This window comes from Phalangium opilio, unplaced genomic scaffold (assembly GCF_054372755.1).
Source record: "Phalangium opilio isolate 3A_F unplaced genomic scaffold, DU_Popi_V2 ptg000230l_1, whole genome shotgun sequence".
In the NCBI taxonomy this organism is placed as follows: Eukaryota; Metazoa; Arthropoda; class Arachnida; order Opiliones; family Phalangiidae; genus Phalangium; species Phalangium opilio.
The window spans coordinates 926,585-951,144 of NW_028324221.1; the positions used below are offsets into that span (position 1 = coordinate 926,585).

Sequence of the window (24,560 nt, forward strand, 5' to 3'; positions counted from 1 at the left end):
CGTAATTTCGATGCCTTAAAAGTATCGTAGCTATTAAGCTCTGTTTTATTTTGATATTCCAAGAATATTTTTAAATATTATTATTCTAAATGGCTGTTTTTAAATTACTTAAGCTATTCTTCATCTGTTTATAGCATAAACATTTTATTATATATTACAAGACGAAATAAAGTTTTATTCTTTTTTAAAACGATGTAACTAGTACTTAAAATTATGAACTGTTTCTTCTTTTATGACATCTGATTGCGATATCTTTCCCACAAAATCGTCAACAGTTCATTGAACATCGTATTTACTTTCAGTTATTAAATCTGATCCAATAAGGTCATAATTTTCATCCGACCTAGCGCAATCTGAACGATTTTTAATCTTATATCTGTTCAGATATCTTTATAATTTTACAGATATCCGTGTTTAACTTTATACACTGATTACAAGTACAACCACACATGAAAACCTTCAATTATTTAGTCAAGACAGAGATACAGAGATTCGTGTAATTTTAGAAGCAGGAATAGAGAAGAGGGTACTTTTTGCGCATGTTAATGTCCACGACACCCTTCCTCGAGTCGGGGCCGGGGGGGGGGGTATGAAAGATGAGGCTGTTCATTCCGACAGAGGTAAAAAGCAACGATCTATTTTTGGCCGTCTCCGTCAGCAACGTCATCAAAACGTAGTTTAAGTGAGCCAATTAGATAATTTAAAATTTTCGATACGAGTTGAAGGGGACTGGGCAATGAGTCGGACTGAAGTTTAGACCATGAAACCTTCTATATAATGGACCAGAATCTTAATGGCGGATCCCATGTTAAAGTTTTCTTGCTAAACTGTCCCAAAATAATAAAGAAAAAAAGCTAGCAGACGGGCAAGGTCTTGGAGAAAGACGGTTCTTTGTAAACGAGTAAAATGGCCGCTTGGTCTCATTTCGCTAAGACTTTGGACAAATGTTAGTTTTTTTACATCAATTTAAAAGTAGAGTTTAATAAAATAATTAAAAATAGGAAAATTAAAGATTGGTGCGTTTGGCAATTGTGAAAGTGATTCAAAGAAATTAAAATGTAAAAACATAAGTTTTGTACTCTTCCTAAAAGCGTCACGTTTGTATACGTTGTACCGCGGCGCGCGTACCCTGCGAAATTGGCCGCAACTGCGCATAGACGTTGTAAGCAGAAAAAAAACCTCCCAGTTTCTGCTTCTTCTAGATTGAAGGTTCATGTTTGGACTAACCGTTCTCCATTCTTGCTAATAAAATTACATGGATCCCTGGTCAAGGTTAGTTACTGTGTTCTGATAAATCATAGACAGCCTCTCGCACGATAAGTTCTTTCCATTTTTATGAAATAGGTGGAATAAATTACAATCGCAACCAATGTTGTGATTTTGAATAAATTGGTGCCACAAAAATAATTGCCTGCTTCTAGGAACCACTATTCCCTCGTACCTAGAGATGTGAAATTAATGTATGTTTTAAAAACGGTAACTTACCCGGTAAATTACTGATTCAAATTTTGGGAAAACCAGAATGAGAGTTCAGTCACTAAATTTGGTAATTTATATTTTACGTGCTTACAGTAAATTAAATTTAAACAGTGTTGAATTATGAGCACTATATAAGGTGCTTTACATAATTTTGCGGCTTTTGCTACCAAGACGGCAGCCGTGGCATTTCTAATCTGATCTTTAACTAACGATTTTTAGAGCTAGCTGACGTCTGGCGAGTCCATTTAGAAGTAAATACAGAAATAGTTGATTATTTAAATATAAAATCCACTTTTAATGCGAAATGAGCCCTTGACCCAAATAAAAGAGCACTAGCATGTGCTTGTGACAACTTGGCCCGGCTTTCAAGTAAACACTACTTAAGTGAATAACAATATGAGGATGGTGTGAACCACTATTTTAAGCTAGAACAGCTGCATGAACGAACAAGAAATCGAGGAAAACGCGAATCCGAAGTAAACAAGGCGACCCAAGAGCTCGTAATAGAAGCCACATCGTACGAGTGAATAGCCCCTCTATACCCTACCCTAATGAGTGGATAACCCCTCTATTCCTTACCCTAATGAGTGAATAGCGCTATCTTTCACAATGCTTAAATAATTTACCGTGCATAAAATCAGAGTGAATAGCCCCTCGATGCCCTACCCTAAACGGTGATAGAATTATTACCCGTATTAATTTACTTATGCCGTAATTGTAATATTCCGGCGAATCGAAGGACAGATAATTTTAGTGATTATCCCCTCGATGAGTTTACAACATAGACTTATGCCGATGCACACTTATCGCTTCTTATAAATTTCTAACATGAACTTATAGTCAGAAGAGTTTGAAAGAGAAATAATTCGGTAAAACACCCAATAATTGTAATATCCCGGTGCCTTAAGACCATTCTAAAATGAACGTCAGTTAATACTTGCTTTTGCTATCAAAATTTCCCTCGATTTCTTTGAATGTTAAAATGGGGGAGGGTGAAACTCTTATTGTCGACGGGTAAGAGGAATTTTTAAGGGAGGGTATAGTATAGTATATGGCCTAACCTAACTATCATAATTTCCTTCCTTTTAAAATACACGAACGAAAAATATCACCTCACCACAACTCTCTCCCATTCACTCTCCCTTCAATGACGATCGATAAACTTTATACTGTCTAAGGCAGTTCTTTTTCACGACGCCGCCACCACCACCACCACCAACAGGCCAGGTCAAACTAAGACCCACATCGTAGATGTTTATCATACGATGTGGCTAAAAAGGACGTAGTTTTAGTCTTTGGAAGGCTAGTACACTAGGTTTCACTCCCAGAGGTTTGTATACTCTGAGCACAAAAATTTTAAAAAATTTTGACAACTCCATTAAAAAATAACGGAAATTTGGTATATTACCAACTCACATTTCTACTAGTACCAAGTCAATTATTTGGGAAAATAAACTGAACTGTTTCCCTCCGAGGTAGGTTGGATGTCGAGGGATTCCGAATCTCTCGACATCCAACCTACAACAGATATGCAATTTGTCTGGATGTTTTTTGAAGTATACAGGGTGTTTCTGAAAAGTCCATCACAAATTAAGGGGCGTGTTTATGGGACCAAACTGAGCGGAAAGTACCAAAGAACATGGGGTCTACAACATTTAGTTTCGGAGATATGGCCCCCCAAACATTTGCCCCAAAAACGAGAAAATATCCCAAAATGTGGAGTAAGGGTTATTGCCATTACCCAACTTGTTTCGAAGTCATAGACAATTTCAATAGCCTTGAATTTGAGAAACACTACTGTAACTTTAGATAGCAGAAGGGTATAAATGGGTAGAAGTACGCGTACGGCGGTAATGTAAAGCTAATGCCAAGTGTCACAGTGTTTTAAGATTTCTCAGCACCCAGTAAAATGGTGGACCTCAACCTAGAGGGCAAGAAGTCCCAGAGGCCGTAGAAGACGAAGTCCTTACTATTTTCGAAGACGAACCAGAAGCAAGTACCCGCCAGGTGAGTAAGCGATTAGGCGTTGGTCACGTGCTCGTGTGGAAAATCCTCAAAAGTCACCAGTTTCATTCTTACCATTTTCAAAAGGTTCAAGGTTTGAATTCCGCGGACTACCCACGACGCATTGATAAACGCCATTGATTTCCCGCGTAGTCTGTTAGTCACAGACGAAGCTAATTTTTCGCAAGATGGTATTATTAACCTGCATAATAAGCATCAATGGTCCCAAAGAAACCCTCACGCAACGCTCGTTAAATCTCACCAAGTACAATTTAGTTTAAACGTGTGGTGCGGTATTGTAGGTGACAATTTAATTGGATCTTATTTTCTACAGCCCAGGTTAAACGGTGAGGCGTACCTACAATTCTTACAAGACGTTTTACCGGAATTACTTGACGACGTGCCCTTAGGTTTGGTGCGCAGAATGTAGTTCATGCATGACGGTGCACCACCACATTTCAGTCTCGCTGTCCGAGCTCACCTTAACGCGACGTTCTCTTTTCGGTGGATAGGTCGAGGTGGACCCGTGAAATGGCCTGCTCGATCACCCGACCTTAACCCGTGCGATTTCTACCTTTGGGGCCACTTGAAGGACATAGTTTATCAGAGTGAAGTACCTGATGTGGAAGAGCTTCGTCGACGAATCGTTAATGCCTGTCAAACTATTCGCGATACTCCAGGCATTTTGCAACGTGTTAGGGAATCGTTTGTAAGGCGTGTTCAAGTTTGCCTTAACGCGGGTGGTGAACACTTTGAACAATTCTTGTAGTAGTTATTTGTTACAGATTAAGAATGAAGAACTAATAAAAAATACATTTACATTGGGATCGTATCATGGCGTTTTCTCTGTGACACATCAAACACTAACGTAATGAACAAACTCAACCTTCAATCGCAACCATTTTACTGGGTGCTGAGAAATGTTAAAACACTATGACACTTGGTATTAGTTTAACATTACCGCCGTACGCGTACTTCTACCCATTTATACCCTTCTGCTATCTAAAGTTACATTAGTGTTTCTCAAATTCAAGGCTATTGAAATTCTCTATGACTTCGAAACAAGTTGGGTAATGGCAATAACCCTTACTCCACATTTTGGGATATTTTTTCGTTTTTGGGGCAAATGTTTGGGGGGCCATATCTCCGAAACTAAATGTTGTAGACCCCATGTTCTTTGATACGTTTCACTCAGTTTGGTCCAATAATCACGCTCCTTAATTTGTGATGGACTTTTCAGAAACACCCTGTATGCGTTATGTATACATTTCAAGCGTTTAAATTTATAAAAGGTATTAATCCGAAACTACGTCCGATGCCACAGATATCTGATTCAAATGTTTAAAATCTCGTTTTTATTCTACAGGGCCGGTAGGCCCTTGTAGATATGACTTGATACTCTTTTGTAACGTTAAAGCAAAATTCACATGCTTTTACCAATTTTCCTATGGAGGTTAACATGGGGTTTTTCGTGATATTTAGCCACCTCTAACTGAAAAACTAGAGCGAAGTTACTTTTCGGAATACTCTTAATTTAACAATTATGTATTCAAGGTGTGCTATCGGCTAGTTTAATTTAAATCAATTAACTCTAAGTATGTTAATTTTAGTTAATTCTGAAAGTACGTCAAAAAATTACTTTTGGGTCAGACTGTCTAGCAGTAGACGCTGACAAATTACTTTACTATTTCATCCGAGCTTGAGCACCTTTATATGTATTTTCTAATTAACTGTAGCACCCTTAATAAGAAATAAGTCGTTATCAGGTCGAATTTTCGTCTAGAAAAGTAATTCAGGTAAATAATTAGAGTTAACAGAGGTTTTTATATCATTTAAAGTAAGTTTTTGAACGTTCTTTACGGCCAAGGCTTAAGTTGTATTTTAGTTTGTCTATGTAATATAGTATTTATTATAGTCTTTCCCCTTTCAAGATAAAAAAGCTCATTTCCAGCTCTGTATTCCAAAAATACGCAGTCTGCTTCGTTTCCTGCTACAAACAAATGTATGAGGTATACGGGGTTTCATTATTTGTTAATCTCACTAAAATGCTACTAATTGTGAAGGTGTGTGATATATTTCCTTAAACTAAACCAATGTAGAGGAATTTCCATGTTTACATCAGCACAGATTTTCTCAACGTAACCACGTTGGAAACGGAGGGTTACGTATGAGGTATACTGGGTTTCATTATTTGTTAATGGTTTAGAAATCAACGGTAGTGTTTTCACCCTGTGAAGAATTCAATTTCAAAATATTACAGGAAAGATCACAAAATGTTCAATGTGTTTTCCCTACGGCAGTTAAAAGAGTGGTGTATAGGTTAGCGCAGTTCATTCAACATTCTCATTTGAGGACAGGTATACGCGGTTTCATTATTTGTTAATCTCACTAAAATGCTACTAATTGTGAAGGTGTGTGATATAATTCCTTAAAACTAAACCAATGTAGAGGACCAGATTATTATTTAAAACAATTTTGGTCCTATCGAATCAGTCATACTGTGATGTTACGTTATCATTTTATAAACTATTTGTTACCAACAGTGGATTGTTTAATTCATAAGTAACAGTGGTGCTGGTTAATCCAGAAGGACAGTGTCGTTATACAATTTAATTAGTCAAATAATTTTCATGTTTACATCACAGATTCTCTCAACGTAACCACGTTAGAAACGGAGGGTTACGTTGTTTGCTATTTCCACAGTCATTTTTGAGTAAAAGCTCAAATAACTTTTAAATAAACTCTTTAAACTACCCAAAAGTTTAGGGTACCATAATGATGAATATATGGCAAAAATATTAAGCTGCACTAAACATTGCAATTAGGGTAAAAAATTCAAATAAATTTTAAGCTTAATCCACTCTCACGAACCACGCTCAAATTAAGATTAAAACATCACAAGTTTTTCGTACAGCCACAGTAGTTTCCTGTTTCACTTTCAAATTAATCTAAATGATCATTAAAATACATCAAAAGCGCATACATTAAAATTTTAGGGTAATTGCAATTTAAGTTAATATTTTATTGAAACTTTTATTATAAACTAAATCCACACAAGATAAACAAGATAAGCCGTTAAATTAAACTCAATCAAGTATAATTAATGTGAAAGATTCGTGTTTTGGGTAAATTCATGGATACCTTATAATTAAACTAACAAATCTTTCACCCAGCCTCCATTTTCCTGTTTAATTCTTACGATTAATTAAATTGTCATTTAAAAACAAGCTCAATTTATAAGCTAAATCAATACTGCCAAACCACAATCCTTCATTAATTTCAACTCAATTAAGTATAATTAGGGTGAATTTAAACATAATATGTACATATTTTGGATAAAAACTCGAACAACTTTTAAATGAACTACTTGATTAATATTAAAACTGTATAGCTGTTGATAAAGCCCCATATTTCTATTTCACACTTAAGTTAATTTCAATTATCTTCAAAGTACATTAATAGGCAGATTAGGCTCGAAATTCAAAAGTTTATAGTAAAATAAGAATCAAAAATTCCACTAAAAATGCTATTAAGATGAATTATTTATTGACATTCATTTTAGAGCCTAATCAAGATAAATCTTTAAATTAAGCTTAATCAAGCTATACCTTTAAATTAAACTTAATCAAGATATACCTTTAAATTGAACTTAATCAAGATATACCTTTAAATTAAACTTAATCAAGATATACCTTTAAATTGAACTTAATCAAGATATACCTTTAAATTGAACTTAATCAAGATATACCTTTAAATTAAACTTAATCAAGATATACCTTTAAATTGAACTTAATCAAGATATACCTTTAAATTGAACTTAATCAAGATATACCTTTAAATTAAACAATCAAGATATACCTTTAAATTAAACAATCAAGATATACCTTTAAATTAAACAATCAAGATATAGCTTTAAATTAAACAATCAAGATATACCTTTAAATTTAACTTAATCGAGATAAACCTAAAAACTAAACTTAATCGAGGTAAACCTAAAAACTAAACTTAATCGAGATAAACCTAAAAACTAAACTTAATCGAGATAAACCTTTAAACTTAAATAAAATTAAGGTGAAATTATCCCAAAACACCACTTTTTTGGTTAAATTCATGGATACCTTATTTAATTAAAATTAAAGGTATAGTCCCATTGGACCGAAACCGCTTTTTGGTTTTTTATGGAGAATATATTTAAATTTCCAGCCCAATGGCGGGTTTCTGCTCAATGGGAATTTATTTGAAAGAATTAGTTAATTTAATGTCTGTGAGGATTTCGAATCACCGCAGCAGCATGGTAGAATATCAGGCTTTTAATTCAGAGGCTCGGGTTCAAACCCAGAGAAGGAAATTGTAAGTTTGGTTAGGTTAGGTGAGGTTATTATCCTATTAATTAGTTGCCACCTTTTCCTAAATATTCTCCTAATAGTTAGCTGCCACCTTTTCCAAAACATTCTCCTACTAATTAGCTGCCACCTTTTCCAACATATTCTCCTAATAGTTAGCTGCCACCTTTTCCAAAACATTCTCCTACTAATTAGCTGCCACCTTTTCCAAAATATTCTCCTAATAGTTAGCTGCCACCTTTTCCTAAACATTCTCCTACTAATTAGCTGCCACCTTTTCCTAAATATTCTCCTAATAGTTAGCTGCCACCTTTTCCAAAATATTCTCCTAATAGTTAGCTGCCACCTTTTCCAAAATATTCTCCTAATAGTTAGCTGCCACCTTTTCCAAAATATTCTCCTAATAGTTAGCTGCCACCTTTTCCAAAATATTCTCGTAATAGTTAGCTGCCACCTTTTCCAAAATATTCTCCTAATAGTTAGCTGCCACCTTTTCCTAAACATTCTCCTAATAGTTAGCTGCCACCTTTTCCTAAACATTCTCCTACTAATTAGCTGCCACCTTTTCCTAAACATTCTCCTACTAATTAGCTGCCACCTTTTCCTAAACATTCTCCTACTAATTAGCTGCCACCTTTTCCAAAATATTCTCCTAATAGTTAGCTGCCACCTTTTCCAAAATATTCTCCTAATAGTTATTTAGCTGCCACCTTTTCCAAAATATTCTCCTAATAGTTAGCTGCCACCTTTTCCTAAACATTCTCCTACTAATTAGCTGCCACCTTTTCCAAAATATTCTCCTACTAATTAGCTGCCACCTTTTCCAAAATATTCTCCTAATAGTTAGCTGCCACCTTTTCCAAAATATTCTCGTAATAGTTAGCTGCCACCTTTTCCAAAATATTCTCCTAATAGTTAGCTGCCACCTTTTCCTAAACATTCTCCTACTAATTAGCTGCCACCTTTTCCTAAACATTCTCCTACTAATTAGCTGCCACCTTTTCCTAAACATTCTCCTACTAATTAGCTGCCACCTTTTCCAAAATATTCTCCTAAGAGTTAGCTGCCACCTTTTCCAAAATATTCTCCTAATAGTTAGCTGCCAGCTTTTCCTAAACATTCTCCTACTAATTAGCTGCCACCTTTTCCTAAACATTCTCCTACTAATTAGCTGCCACCTTTTCCAAAATATTCTCCTAATAGTTAGCTGCCACCTTTTCCAAAACAATGCAATTCTCTCCATTATCAATCACTCTCAAAATTAAATTTTGCATTTCAAACATCAATATATATATATATATATATACAACGAAAACTGTAGGGTAAAAAAATTCCTTAAAAAAGGTGAAAACGTTTGCTTTTTAAATTTTAATATATATTTTCCCAAAACCGCAAATTTGGGCTGTTTTCGGTTGAATGGGAAACGCGTTCGGTCGAATGGGACACAAGGAAATTAAAACTACACTTATCTTTCACCCAGTCTCAATTTTCCTTTTTAATCTTTACAATTAAATGAGCACTCAAGTCCATATTTACCCCCATTTCAAGTCCATATTTACCCCCATTTCAAGTCCATATTTACCCCCATTTCAAGTCCATATTTACCCCCATTTCAAGTCCATATTTACCCCCATTTCAAGTCCATATTTACCCCCATTTCAAGTCCATATTTACCCCCATTTCAAGTCCATATTTACCCCCATTTCAAGTCCATATTTACCCCCATTTCAAGTCTATATTTAGCCCATTTCAAGTCCATATTTAGCCCCATTTCTAGTCCATATTTAGCCCCATTTCTAGTCCATATTTAGCCCCATTTCTAGTCCATATTTACCCCCATTTCAAGTACATATTTACCCATATTTCATGTCCCAAATTAAAACCCCTATTAATCTCATATCAAACCCCTGTTCACCCCATTTCAGGACCATACGCCTGATTTACAGGAATATTTATAGTCGTGTTCAGTGGGACTTCACTACCTTTCCTATTGTGTATGTACACGTTGAAGGCTTTCTTATTATATCAATCCTGAATGAACACGATTATAAGTTAATGCCGTTAAAATTATCCAAATGAACTCTTTTGGGCAACAACTAATGGAGTCAGATTGGTTTTAATAATGAGCATGTTTTACTTTTTAAAACATCACTTAAAAACCTTTCTGAGTTTTGTATGCACAATTTTTTAAAAATACTTGCTTTCAATTATTGCTTATTGGAAAATATTTCATGGCATAAAAATTTTATTTTTATTTTACAAACCGAGATTAATATTAGGTCATTACTAAACAACGCGGGCCTTTTCCAAAAAATCGTTTATTTTTCAAGGTCCTTCAACTAAAAACGTTGAAAATATTGCTTGTTTTATAGGTCGGGTTAGGTAAGGCATATGTTAGTTAGGTTACGTTTCATTGAGACACAAATTTCAAGCATTGTGCCTCTTAATAGTAGAAGTATTTATCCTATAAATGCTATAAATTTAATAAAAAAATAGTTCAATAATAACAAACGTTTTATCGTTGACAGCGTTTAAAAATAAAAATATTTGCTTTTAATAATATGTAATAATATAGGCACTATATTACGTTAGAGAATTATTTTTGGGAACTCATGCTATGTTCAAACTTCGTTTAAGTTCGTTACAGTGTTACGTAATTTGACTTAAAAATTAAAATAAGCGAATCGCTTTATAACGGTGCATTTCTGCGACTTAAAAATATTTCATTCTTCTAAACAATAAATTTTGCTTAATGTTTTACAAAATAGATGGGATTTTTGCTCATTTTACATAACCTCTCAATCTTTATAAGTTAATCAGATGTTAACGGGCGTAGATAGAATTATAAATTAAGCCAAGATGTTTGTCCCATTAGACCAAATCCAAAACCGCCAAATTGCGGTAGTTTTCAGCCGAATGGGAATTCGGTCGTAAGGCAGGTAAGCGGTTAATTACCATAGTACAATTAACTTGAAATGGGTCAATAGGGCCTTAAAACGGGGGAAATAAGGTCTTTAAATGGGTAAACAGGGACTTGAAATGGTGTATTAACGGGTTTGTTTTACACCATAAACGTGGTGCTAAATATGGAAAAAATAAATATTTAACAACTATTTCACAGTTTTTCACTTCACTTGGTGAAAAGCGTACTTTTTCCCTACTTTTAACACCATTAAATTAATTAATATTAGAAGTTCAACAGATTGCCTAAAAAAGATGTTAAAAACCACTGTAAATGGTGCATAAATGCCTAATATTTCCTCAATACTTGCAAATAATATTAGAAAATGGCGTGAATTGATCATAAAAATGGGGTTAAAGTACACCCTAAATGATGTCTTTTTTGCCACAGGAAAAAACAGCATAAATGGCGTTTGAATGCACCGTTATATTTTAGAGTGCAATGGTATGACGGTAAAGCAAACATAATTATTCAAAATTTAATTACATTAAGACTGAAGTGACAGATATTATAAAAAAACGTCTTGGTTTGGACCAAGGCCGAAAAAACAAACGATATGTGTGAGGTTTATCAATTGACTGAAGTTTCAGATATTGAAATTTTTTTCTAGTTATTTCTATCCACTCAATCCTTAATCAATATTTAATTCAATCAACTGATTTTACTGTTAATCGATCTAGTCCCTCTAAATTAATTGAAAAAATTACATATCTACGCTTTTTCAAGAACAATTACATTTTCCGAAAACATTTTATTATGAAATTAATTATTTTGAAGGGATTTCGTGTCGATACACACTAACTTGTAAGCACCTTGACGGACAAAGTTTTAATTGTTGCTGGCTTGACAAATTTTCAAGTTTGCACCAAAAGAAGTTTAAATCTGTTTTAAGTTGTTGATAAGACTGTCGTTTACAGTGAATGTCGTCTACTTAAGACAAAGCAACAAAGTTTATCCTGTGTGGTAAAGGGTAAAGATCACATAAACAGAAATACTTCTCAATACCACTACCAATGACTTGTTATATTCATTTCCCGCGGAAATAATATGGTTAAACACATCATTTATTACTAGTTATGCCAAGAAGGTCACATTTAACTCCGAAACCCCTTCCCTTCCTCTATTTTCCCAATATATGGCGTTTTATAATAACCAGTGTTTCCAGTGTATGGGTCATCTGAGCCGTCGCAACACACCCAGCCAATAGATCGAAACCTTTTCACATTAGTAAACGGTACATGACACTCCGGACTGGCCCACCAACCTTATTAACCCAACACTATAAAACATTCGTGTACATGAATGATTATGGTTATGGCTTGACACTCGCTAGCGCCCGAACGACCGATCACTCAGTGTAATCGGTGTGCATTTGTGAGTGGACCATTTTGGAAATTACATACAGAGAAACTAAAACACAGGTGTGAACCCGCCATTGGGGGGTTTTCTCTCATTCTCTCGCTCGCTTAGAAACACCGCTATAGGCAGTGCTAGTTGACTAGCCTCCTGCCCGTAGTGAACTTTGGCACCGTCTGGCGATGACCCTTGGTGCGAGGGAGAATACACCCCAATGGTGGCCTCGCCACTGTGCTTTCCGAAATGATCTTTACGCTTGCTAAAATGATTACGCGTAATATGAAACCGGTGTAAAAGTAGCGCCAACAATGTAGAAAGGGGTGGTGACGTTTCAAATGAAGACTGAGTTATGACCAAGAAATTCTAAAGTACGGAAATGGAAGTTCCAGTGCAATTTTACCTTCATAGAGGCGACAATAGAAATGTAGCATTTCGATATACGAAATTAAATGTATAAATTCGCGCAACACCCTGGTTTGGCATCTATTAAATATTTACATTTTCCATTCGAGTTATACCAAAGTTCACTTACTCTTTTTAGACATCCAGTAAAACATTTCAAATATTCAATACTGATTCCTCAACACGTACTCCCTTCAAAATAATTAATTTCATAATAAAATGTTTTCGGAAAATGTAATTGTTCTTGAAAAAGCGTAGATATGTAATTTTTTCAATTAATTTAGAGGGACTAGATCGATTAACAGTAAAATCAGTTGATTGAATTAAATATTGATTAAGGATTGAGTGGATAGAAATAACTAGAAAAAAATTTCAATATCTGAAACTTCAGTCAATTGATAAACCTCACACATATCGTTTGTTTTTTCGGCCTTGGTCCAAACCAAGACGTTTTTTTATAATCTACCATGTCTCGAACCTGGGACCTTGCTCGTGTTAGGCGCACGTGATTATCACTACACCATAGATACGTGGTAATACTGAGTTTTCCAAGAGATCTAGATTTTATTATGTCCAATCAGGATGGTCAAAACATGTACCTACCAGGGCTCGAACCTGGGACCTTCCGCGTGTTAGGCGGACGTGATAACCACTACACCATAGATACGTGGTCTAACAGAGTTTTCCAAGTGTTGGGCTTATTATTATGTCCAATCAGGATGGTCAAAACATGTATCTACCAGGGCTCGAACCTGGGACCTTCCGCGTGTGAGGCGGACGTGATAACCACTACACCATAGTTACGTGATAATGCCGAGTTTTACAAGAAATCTAGCTTATTATTATGTCCAATTACGATGGTCAAAACATGTATCTACCAGGACTCGAACTTGGGATATTCCGCGTATGAAGCTGACGTGGTAACTACTACACAATAGAGACGCGGTAAAACTGTGTTTTCGAGGAGATGTGGCTTATTATTATGTCCAATCAGGATGGTCAAAACATGTATCTACCAGGGTTCGATCCTGGGACCTTCCGCGTGTAAGGCCGACGTGAAAACCACTACACCATAGATACGTGGTCCTACAGAGTTTTCCATGAGGTGTGGCTTATTATTATGTCCAATCAGGATGGTCAAAACATGTATACCAGGGCTTGAACCTGTGACCTTCCGCGTGTTAGGCAGACGTGATAACCATAACACCATAGATACGTGTTCTTAATGAGTTTTCCATGAGGTCTGGCTTATTATTATGTCCAATCAGGATGGTCAAAACATGTATCTACCAGGGCTCGAACCTGTGACCTTCCGCGTGTTAGGCGGACGTGATAACCACTACACCATGGATACATGGTCTTACAGCATTTCCAAGAGGTTTGGCTTATTATTTGTCCAATCTGGATGGTCAAAACATGTATCTACCAAGACTCGAACCTGGGATCTTCCGCGTATGAAGCTGACCTGGTAACTATTAAACACAATAGAGACGTGGTAATACTATGTTTTCGAAGAGATCTGGCTTATTATTATGTCCAATCACGATGGTCAAAACACGTATCTACCAGGACTCGAACCTGGAATATTCCGCGTATGAAGCTGACGTGGTAACTACTACACAATGGAGACGTGGTTATACTCTGTTTTCGAGGACATCTGGCTTATTATTATGTCCAATCACGATGGTCAAAATACGTATCTACCATGTCTCGAACCTGGGACCTTCCGCGTATAAAGCGGACGTGATAATCACTACACCATAGATACGTGGTAATACTGAGTTTTCCAAGAGATCTAGATTTTATTATGTACAATCAGGATGGTCAAAACATGTATCTACCAGGGCTCGAACCTGGGACCTTCGGCGTGTTAGGCGGACGTGATAACCACTACACCATAGATTCGTGGTCTAACAGAGTTTTCCAAGTGTTGGGCTTATTATTATGTCCAATCAGGATGGTCAAAACATGTATCTACCAGGGCTCGAACCTGGGACTTTCCGCGTGGAAGGCGGACGTGATAACCACTACACCATAGTTACGTGACAATACTGAGTTTTCCAAGAGATCAAGCTTATTATTATGTCCAATTATGATGGTCAAAACATGTATCTAGCAGGACTCTGTAATACTCCGTTCCATTTATTCCATAAATTGCTTTCCCCCACTCTATTCGGGAAAGTAGGACTTTCATACAACCGGGCTGCCAGGCCTTTAGTGCGGTTTCTGATAGGAAACCGATCTATATGATTATAAGCACTGAGCACATTTAGTCTTAGAGCTCGGCATTATCTATCCATGTTCCACGTTATTTTATCGTTAGCCATACTCGAAAACTATCCACAGATCTTACATGTTAAATCGTATTATAATCCACAACTTTGTTTATAAATAATCGATTATCCACCAATTTGTGGATAATGGATAGAAAATGCCTAGCTCTATTTAGTCTTGGCTTTTAAAGTTGCGAAACGGCAAGCTAAAACTTCACTTAAGCGATTAGCCCTTGGCTAAATTTTTCCAAACAAAACCGTCTGCTACTGCCGATAGCCGAAACGCGGTGCACGTTACAGGGCTGCCGGACTAACAAAATGTAAAATCCACAAAATAGCGAAATCTTGACTAGTCCATTTAGATATTTTTATTTGGTCTTTGTCGACTATTACGGTTTTCCTACCCCCATTAATGGAACGGTGTATAGATAGACTTTTCCTTTCTTTATTGTTACAGTTAGACTTGTCCTTTGCTCTCCCTTTTTCTCGTTTATATGTTACTTTTTCTTTTGTGTAGTTTTTCAATACATAGCGTTCCCATGCTAAAAGAGCCTTCTTAGAACTTTGTACTGTGAAGCCCCTAGTTAAACTTTTATTACCCTAATGCCCGGGGATATTATTGCCTCGATTGTTAGCTGTTAGCTCGGCAGTTCGAATTTGGATGCCTATCCAAGAGGTCGTGCTCGCCTTTTTGTTTCTTGTTTTTCGTAAATATTATTTTGAATTTAATAAAGTGTTTTAAAATAAGAAATGTTGACTGACTTTTCTCTAATGACCCGAGCTCGGAGTGTCACTCCCGAACGGGCCATTACAATGGCGCCCAACGTGCTTATTCTTGTGCCGTTTTTTGTTTACTTTTGTCCGTTTGCCATGTTTCGGACTCCCGTCACCCGTGCTCCGTCCCCCGCGTCTTCGTCTCGTGGTGGGGATGGTGTCGCGGTCGCTCTCGGAAGTAACCTGCCAAAACCGTCGATACCGGTACTTGACATTAATACCGCGAAAAAGACTAAACGCGAACGCTCGCGCTCTATGGATAATCTGACTCGTATTTCATCGCCGAGTGTTTCGAACGTTGTGCAAACGCCGAACACAACGCGTAGCAAACTGGCTGCAAACTTCTCAGGGGTAAACCCACAACATTCCAGTACACCAAATCCGCCTCTACTTTCATTAATCAATCCGCAAGTATCAAATTTACAATTAAACCAATCTACGGTTCCTGTGCAACCAAATCCTAACCAAGTTCTTACAGACGCGTTTAATACTTTTGCCTCTCAAATGGCATCTAACATAACCTTATTACGTTCGGACATTGTTAAAATACGCGATGACATTCAGAAAGACATATCGGTCCAAACAAAACAATTAAATACGCTAGCCCTAGATTCGCATACCAGATTTACTCAAATAGAACAGCGCCTCGCTGCGCTAGAAACAGTACCGCCTGTTGTTACAAAGCCAGTGTCCGTCCAGAGTAACCCGAGTCTACTCGCTGCTATGACGGGTCCAACTAACTTTAATCAATCGACTATATCGACTACGCCTACGTTAGAAAGCAAGATGGGATCTCGTTTGTGCTATAACTGGTTAGCCACAGCCACGTTTAGCGGGAAAAAGAATGAAAATGCTTTTCATTTCTTACGGTATGCCACAAAGGTTTTCACCATGAGTGGGGCGCCGTCGACTCAATGGTTGGGCCTTATAAATAGTGCCTTTAAAGGAAACGCATCGAGATGGTTTGAGAACCGCCGACCAATTTTCGCGGATTGGTCTTACTTTGCTACAGCTTTTCTCTGTGACTTTCGCCATAAAACACCTATGGAACTGCTAAAAGTTGCCCTCAGCCGAGAGCAAAAGGTTAGTGAAAATTTTGAACGATTTGTATGGTAAATTCAAGACGCCTATGAACAATATGACCCCTCTACCGCCGAAGACGTAATTTTCGATACCGTCGTTAACAATGCCTTGCCCGAATTTCGTCGCGATCTTCGCTCTGTCACGAAAAAGACTATTCAGGAGTTACTACGTGTCGGCCCATTAGTAACAGCTGATTTTAGAGAAAGCCACGATTTTATACGGTTCATCGACTAACACGTCCAAGATGAGGACAGAGCTAAAAGAGCCCGAAAATACCATTTCGGAAAAGCCTAGAGAAAATAACGATTCCGCGCGCCCGCGCCTAAACGAAATAGAAAAACAATTGGTGAAAGACCAGAAATGTTTCACCTGTCATGCTGTTGGGCACAAAAGAGTAGACTGTCCCAACAAAGCATCTATTAATTCGTTGCATACTACTAATGCCAAAGATTGCCCTCACGTCGTTTTGGTCATAAACCAGTACGAAAAGATAGCTTTTGTAGATTCAGGTGCAACTTATTCTGCCATAGATCTTAGCGAATTATCCAGTTACGGCAAAACAATAGAAGATGTTAAGCCTTGGGTTAAAGAACACATGACTCCTGCCACAGGACCACAATTAGAAACTGTCGGTTCCTGCCCTATGGATGTTGAGATACAGGGAACAATCATCACAATCGACTTTGCCGTCTTACGACATTTTAACCTGCCAATAGTATTGGGTCAAGACTTTATCAAGGGAGTAGGTTTTGTAATATTGCCAAATAGTCACGCCTACGCCTTTGAGACAAATTTGCATTGCCGATGGCCTTTACACTCCTTTGAGCGTGAACCTAAAGACATTGGGAAACCTAACCTGACGCCAAATAATGTCAAGGACCATATACAAGAGAATATTTCTGATTTTAATCAAAAATGCGAAGAATGTCAAGTAGCCTTATCAACGCTCTTAAAGGCTTACGAAGATGTGGTCTCCTCGAACACGCTTGGAAACACGTCGCTGGTCAAACACAAAATTGAAACTGGAACAGCGAAGCCTGTAAAATGCCGACCATACCCGTATTCGCCAGCAAAACGGGCAGAAATCAAAAGACAAGTCGACGACATGCTTCAAAGAGGTATTATAGAACCTTGTGCATCCCCATGGGCCTCACCAGCGGTCTTATTCGGTAAGAAAGTGGTGGACCAGAAAGAAAACCCTTACCGACTGTGTTCGGATTCTCGAGGTCTAAACGACGTCACTCTGGATGACGCCTTTCCCATGCCTAGCATTCCGAACATTTTCAATAGCCTAACAGGTGCTAAATATTTTAGCCGAATAGACCTTCGATCGGGGTATTGGCAAATTGAGCTAGACGAGGATTCGAGAGATAAGAGTGCGTTTGTCACGGCGGAAGGTCAATATCGCTATACCCGTATGCCATTCGGACTGAAAACGGCTCCTATGACTTTCCAGCGCCTTATGAACCTAGTTTTGAAAGATTTCGGACAATTCGCACTAGCTTATTTGGATGACATTATTATCTTCAGTGCCAGTCTAGAAGATCATTTAAAACATTTAGAATTCGTCTTAGAGGCTCTCCGAAAAGCCAATCTAACGTGCAACCTCCCGAAATGCAGTTTCTTCCAAACAAAGATAAATTTTTTAGGCTTCGTCGTGTCAGCCGACGGAATAGAGACCGACCCGAGAAAAGTAGACTCGATTAGAAATTTCCCTACACCAACAAATGTATCGTCGCTTCGATCATTTCTGGGTCTCGTTAATTTTTATCGAAGTTATCTGCCCCGCATGGCCGATATAGCCATGCCGTTATTTCGATTGCTAAAGAAAAACGTGCCTTGGAGATGGGAAAAGTCAGAAGCTGAAGCCTTTGACAAGTTAAAAAGTAGATTAATAGAAAGTGTAGTTCTGGCTTTCCCAGATATGAACAAGCCCTTTATTCTGCAAAAGGATGCCTCGCAGACCGGAGTAGGCGCCGTTTTATTACAGCAAGATGAAGAAGGGAAAGAACGAGTAGTCGCGTTTGCTAGCTACATGCTAAAACCAGCTGAACAACGTTATCACGCGACTGAAAGAGAATTGCTAGCGGTAGTAATCGCCGTAAAAAGGTTTAGAAATTATTTGGACGGACATACTTTCACCCTAAGAACGGATAATAAAGCGCTAGTCTGGCTAAACAAGATGCGAGACATCAATAGTCGTCTTGTTCGATGGGCTTTATTACTACAAGAGTTTAGCTTTATCGTGGAACATATACCTGGAAAGGAGAACATAGTCCCAGATGCTATTTCAAGGGCCGAGTATGCCAGAGAAGATAATAGCCTAGAACCGTTTGAGGAAGAAGTAGAAAGACTCTTCGTTCCCGACGGAGTAAAATCTGTAGCCCATATCAATGTTTTAGCCATAAAACAAGGTCAGCCAGAGACATTAGAAGCGTTACCAGCTTTAACGGCAGAAATTTTGAGAGATCATCAACAGGAAGATGACCGACTCCAAATTATCATTGACTTTATTAGTCATGGCACGTTACCGGATGTTATCCGAAGGCAGGCTTCGCAATATCTACTATGTGATTCGGTTTTATATCGGATGGAAAACACCCTTAATGAGGTACCAACGTGGGTTCCTTGTATTCCGCGCTCGTTACGCGAAGCGGTCTTAACGCTAATTCATGGCGATCCGAAAGCGGGTCACCTCGGTGTAGAAAAGACGGTATTCCGCGCGCGACAACGCTGCTTTTGGGAAGGAATGACCAAGGACTGCAAAACGTATGTCTTGTCGTGCGATCTAGGTCAAAAAGCCAAGCCAACCCACGAAAAACAAATGGGTTTCCTACAACCAATCGAGCCAACCTCGCCTGGGGAAGTGTACAGTATAGATTTGGTTGGACCTTTGCCCCAGAGCGCCAAACAATGTTCCTTCATTCTAGTAATCGTCGATACCTTTTCTAAATGGCTGGAAGCTTATCCTTTGAGACGCGCCACAGCATCCGCGGTTCGTCGACTCTGTTACGAACACATGTGTCGACATGGAGTACCCAGAGTCATCATTTCGGACAACGGGAGCCAATTTGTATCTCGGTTGTTCTCCGAAATGTGTCAGAATAACGGAATCGCGCACCATACCACATCGGTGTACCATCCGCAGGCTAATATGGTGGAAAGGTACAATCGGTCCCTTAAACAGATCTTGCGTATTTATGCACACGATGCTCATTTAAAATGGGACGTACGACTTCCGGAAGCTGTTTTAGCTCTTAATTCCGCCGTGAATTCGACCACGGGGTTTCCACCATCACAACTTACATATGGTCGAGCTCTGCGTTTACCGGTTGACAATGCCCTCGCGAAACCGCCTACTGCTCCGATTACCATGGAGGAATATGCCGCGAAAATTGAGAAAACCATGACAGCGATGGAAAAACGAGTTCGGGATAACATCGCGTTATCACAAACGCGCCAAAAAAGAAATTACGATTTGCGACACCGTGCCGTAAATATCCAGATCGGAGATTGGGTCTTGATTAAAGCCCATCCTCAGTCATCCAAAGAAGAGGGTATAACGGCCAAACTAGCCCTTCTTTAATTGGGTCCCTACCGTGTAGCCAGTGCCGCGGGTGACCTAGCATTTAAATTGGAAAATGAAGACAATAAATCCGTCGGTACTCAACACGTGTCAAACCTAAGACTCTATAAGAGAAGACGGTTTGATCCAGAGATGCAGGAGGTACCATTACCAAAACAAACTGTGACCCCTGTACCTCCCAGCTCCCGCGTATTGCGTCCAAATACCCGGAAAAACTATGCTTAAATATCGAGTACTTTTAACTAAAGACACTTAACGGTGCTTAGATTCATGTAAATAACTGTAAATAATATTTTTGTTTTTGTTTGATTCTATATTTGTACTTTGGTCATTAATGTATAACTCTATATTTTGTAGTATTTTGTGTCCGTGCGGGTAATGGAAACTTAACCATACCTAGAAGGTTTTATTCGTTAATTAGTCTAGTTCATTAGGACTAAAGAACCAATGTTAGACGCATGCTGAAACCAAACTTTGTTGTTATTGGCCGCGATGAAACAAGTTTATTGTAGTCTAAGTTATTAGAATAGAAAATCTAATATTAGAATTCAAGCCATGATTATGTCAGAAAACAAATGCCATTAATTTTCTGTCATATCCCTATTTTTGTTATTTCTTAAATTTGGAAGAAAAGCCCTAATGAGAAATATTGCCGAACTAAAAATGTTTAGATGTTGCTTAATCGTTTTTCCCTCGCTATCTCTTAGTGGTGGGTATTGTAATAGATACTTTTCCTTTCTTTATTGGTACAGTAAGACTTGTCCTTTGCTCTCCCTTTTTCTCGTTTATATGTTACTTTTTCTTTCGTGTAGTTTCTCAATACATAGCGTTCCCATGCTAAAAGAGCCTTCTTAGAACTTTGTACTGTGAAGCCCCTAGTTAAACTTTTATTACCCTAATGCCCGGGGATATTATTGCCTCGATTGTTAGCTGTTAGCTCGGCAGTTCGAATTTGGATGCCTATCCAAGAGGTCGTGCTCGCCTTTTTGTTTCTTGTTTTTCGTAAATATTATTTTGAATTTAATAAAGTGTTTTAAAATAAGAAATGTTGACTGACTTTTCTCTAATGACCCGAGCTCGGAGTGTCACCCCCGAACGGGCCATTACAACTCGAACCTGGGATATTCCGCGTATGAAGCTGACGTGGTAACTACTACACAATGGAGACGTGGTAAAACTGTGTTTTCGAGGAGAGCTGGCTTATTATTATGTCCAATCAGGATGGTCAAAACATGTATCTACCAGGGCTCAAACCTGGGACCTTCCGCGTGTTAGGCGGACGTGATAACCACTACACCATGAATACGTGGTCTTACAGAGTTTTCCAAGAGGTTTGGCTTATTATTATGTCCAATCAGGATGGTCAAAACATGTATCTACCAAGACTCGAACCTGGGATCTTCCGCGTATGAAGCTGACCTGGTAACTATTAAACACAATAGTGACGTGGTAAAACTGTGTTTTCGAAGAGATCTGGCTTATTATTATGTCCAATCACGATGGTCAAAACACGTATCTACCAGGACTTGAACCTGGGATATTCCGCGTATGAAGCTGACGTGGTAACTACTACACAATGGAGACGTGGTTATACTTTGTTTTCGAGGACATCTGGCTTATTATTATGTCCAATCACGTATCTACCAGGCCTCGAACCTGGGACCTTGCGCGTGTTAAGCGGACGTGATAATCACTACACCATAGATACGTGGTCTAACAGAGTTTTTCAAGTGTTGTGCTTATTATTATGTCCAACCAGGATGGTCCAAACATGTATCTACCAGGGCTCGAACCTGGGACCTTCCGCGTGTGAGGCGGACGTGATAACCACTACACCATAGTTACGTAATAATACCGAGTTTTCCAAGAGATCTAGCTTATTATTATGTCCAATTACGATGGTCAAAACATGTATCTACCAGGGCTCGAACCTGGGGTGCGATTCAGCTGCACAGTGATAAATTTTTTATATCACGCGTTATGATTTTTCAGCGTTACGCTCGTAACGCAAATCTCATAAAGCCAATTTTAAATATCACTCCGAAATGCGATTCAACGACATTTGCGCTATCTAGCGGGGATAACTGGAAGCGTTAACAAAGAAAATAATTTTTGGCGCCAAAAATTTGAATTTTATCGTCTGCTCGCGAAAATTTCAACAATTTTGAGAGAATAACAACTATTAAAAATGCCAACAATACCTAAAAACGTGGGAAAAAGGTTTATGAAGAGCAACTGAATATGTTGCTAAGTTTTAGGGAAGAAAATAAAGACGTAGTAATAGGAACTTTTAAATTAACGAAAATTAATTATGATTAAAGATGGAATCAGCTAGTCGCACCGCGAGTGGCTAAAAGAGCGCCTCTTTTTAGTGTAAAAAGGAACTAAAATAGCAGCATTGTAGAAAGTGTTGCAATAAATGAGCTAATTAGCATTAATTTGGAAAAGGTAGCGACATTAAAGGGTAAAAACTTATTCAATTTAGTAATACATTGGAAAAGGGGAAATTTATTCAGTTGATAAAACTTGAACAAAAACAAACGCACATTTAGCCGCTAATGCCGCAACCAAACTCGCGCCACAAAGGTAGTGCAGCAGTGGAAAAAAGTAAGACATTGACCAATACCATAAGCTCATAAAATATGTTCTATAAGTTTGTCACTGGTTACTGAGAGTTTGTCATGAAGTGACGTAGGGAAACGTCATAGATTCTCGTAAAGCGACGCTTGGTGTTGGTGAAGGGCTGTCAAAGGCTTAATACAGACTAAAAAGGAAGATGGACTGCTAAACCGCGTACAGTCAATTCTCACATGTTCTCAAACTTCCTCTCAGTAAGCCTCTAGCATTACGAAGTATAGGCAGTGTCATACTTATGGAACATATCTTATAAACTTATGCCAATACTAATATTACGTGCAATATTAACTTTCAAGGACATGCCTCCATGCTGTACAATATTCCTCACGCCACGAGACACCACTAGTGGCATCCCAAGCTCACTGCGGGTGAAGGCTAGCCAACTCTAGCGGTGTCTCTAGGCGTGAGGGTAATTATCCAGTATGGAGGCTTGCCCCTGGTAGTTTGTTTCCCTGCATGTAATATGCGCATTGGAATTTGGAATTATTATTCAGTACTATAATAAATAGCTTCTTATAATAAAATAGCAACATATTAAATCGATTATAAGTATTGAACTTTCACTTCAATAAAAGCAGATAACAAATGCTTACTTTACTATCTTTTGAAATAATTGTGGGCCTTGGCCCAGTAAGACTCTCGCAGAGCCTCAATTAAACTATGGTCAGTGCTAGTTAACCGAAATAGCATTCGAAAATATTTTATTCGGCAGTTCAAACGCTTGGGTATCATCTCTAAAAACTCTTTCTCTATTTGAATTTGTTCTTTCCTAAATTTAAACAGCGATAATAATTGAATAAGCATCACGGAGGGCAGCCATTTTGAATTTTTGCGGGTAAAATATCGGGAAAGCGTTTTATAACGGTCGTGATAAACCTATAACGCCAGCAAACGGATGGCGATACGATATCCCCGACATTTGGCGTTATGATAACGCGTGATATCGTAACGCCGACACGTAAATCGCATTTTTTGAAATTTAACGCAAAGTGATATTATAACGCAAGTTTTCTTGCGTTAAAGCCATAACGCATGCCTGCTGAATCGCACCCCTGGGACCTTACGCGTGTGAGGCGGACGTGATAACCACTACACCATAGTTACGTGATAATACCGAGTTTTCCAAGAGATCTAGCTTATTATTATGTCCAATTACGATGGTCAAAACATGTATCTACCAGGACTCCAACCTGGGATATTCCGCGTATGATGCTGACGTGGTAACTACTACACAATAGAGACGTGGTAAAACTGTGTTTTCGAGGAGATCTGGCTTATTATTATGTCCAATCAGGATGGTCAAAACATGTATCTACCAGGGTTCGATCCTGGGACCTTCCGCGTGTAAGGCCGACGTGATAACCACTACACCATAGATACGTGGTTCTACAGAGTTTTCCATGAGTTCTGGCTTATTATTATGTCCAATCAGGATGGTCAAAACATGTATCTACCAGGGCTCGAACCTGGGACCTTCCGCGTGTTAGGCAGACGTGATAACCACTACACCATAGATACGTTTTCTTAATGAGTTTTCCATGAGGTCTGGCTTATTAATATGTCCAATCAGGATGGTCAAAACATGTATCTACCAGGGCTCGAACCTGGGACCTTCCGCGTGTTTGGCGGACGTGATAACCACTACACCATGGATACGTGGT

At 38.3% G+C, this 24,560-nt stretch overlaps 1 long non-coding RNA gene and 7 other non-coding genes across 9 annotated transcripts; 1 reads left to right on the forward strand and 7 right to left on the reverse strand.

The window, feature by feature from the left end:
• The first annotated feature begins 4,856 nt into the window (after positions 1–4,856).
• Positions 4,857–6,122, forward strand: LOC149613515 (uncharacterized). Of its 2 annotated transcripts, none has more exons than XR_016376250.1 (3): positions 4,857–5,320; positions 5,415–5,655; positions 5,744–6,122. It is a non-coding gene; the product is annotated as an uncharacterized LOC149613515 (long non-coding RNA). The 2 variants fall into 2 exon arrangements; XR_016376249.1 differs by having other exon boundaries at positions 4,858–5,279.
• A 7,018-nt stretch (positions 6,123–13,140) lies between these two features.
• On the reverse strand, positions 13,141–13,213 carry TRNAV-AAC (transfer RNA valine (anticodon AAC)). The gene has a single exon. It is a non-coding gene; the product is annotated as a tRNA-Val (tRNA).
• Positions 13,214–13,277: 64 nt separating this feature from the next.
• Positions 13,278–13,350, reverse strand: TRNAV-CAC (transfer RNA valine (anticodon CAC)). The gene has a single exon. It is a non-coding gene; the product is annotated as a tRNA-Val (tRNA).
• An 891-nt stretch (positions 13,351–14,241) lies between these two features.
• TRNAI-UAU (transfer RNA isoleucine (anticodon UAU)) lies at positions 14,242–14,314 on the reverse strand. Its single transcript has one exon. It is a non-coding gene; the product is annotated as a tRNA-Ile (tRNA).
• A 201-nt stretch (positions 14,315–14,515) lies between these two features.
• Positions 14,516–14,588, reverse strand: TRNAG-UCC (transfer RNA glycine (anticodon UCC)). Its single transcript has one exon. It is a non-coding gene; the product is annotated as a tRNA-Gly (tRNA).
• A 7,446-nt stretch (positions 14,589–22,034) lies between these two features.
• On the reverse strand, positions 22,035–22,107 carry TRNAV-CAC (transfer RNA valine (anticodon CAC)). Its single transcript has one exon. It is a non-coding gene; the product is annotated as a tRNA-Val (tRNA).
• Positions 22,108–24,206: 2,099 nt separating this feature from the next.
• On the reverse strand, positions 24,207–24,279 carry TRNAV-UAC (transfer RNA valine (anticodon UAC)). The gene has a single exon. It is a non-coding gene; the product is annotated as a tRNA-Val (tRNA).
• A 65-nt stretch (positions 24,280–24,344) lies between these two features.
• TRNAV-AAC (transfer RNA valine (anticodon AAC)) lies at positions 24,345–24,417 on the reverse strand. The gene has a single exon. It is a non-coding gene; the product is annotated as a tRNA-Val (tRNA).
• Positions 24,418–24,560: the final 143 nt, after the last annotated feature.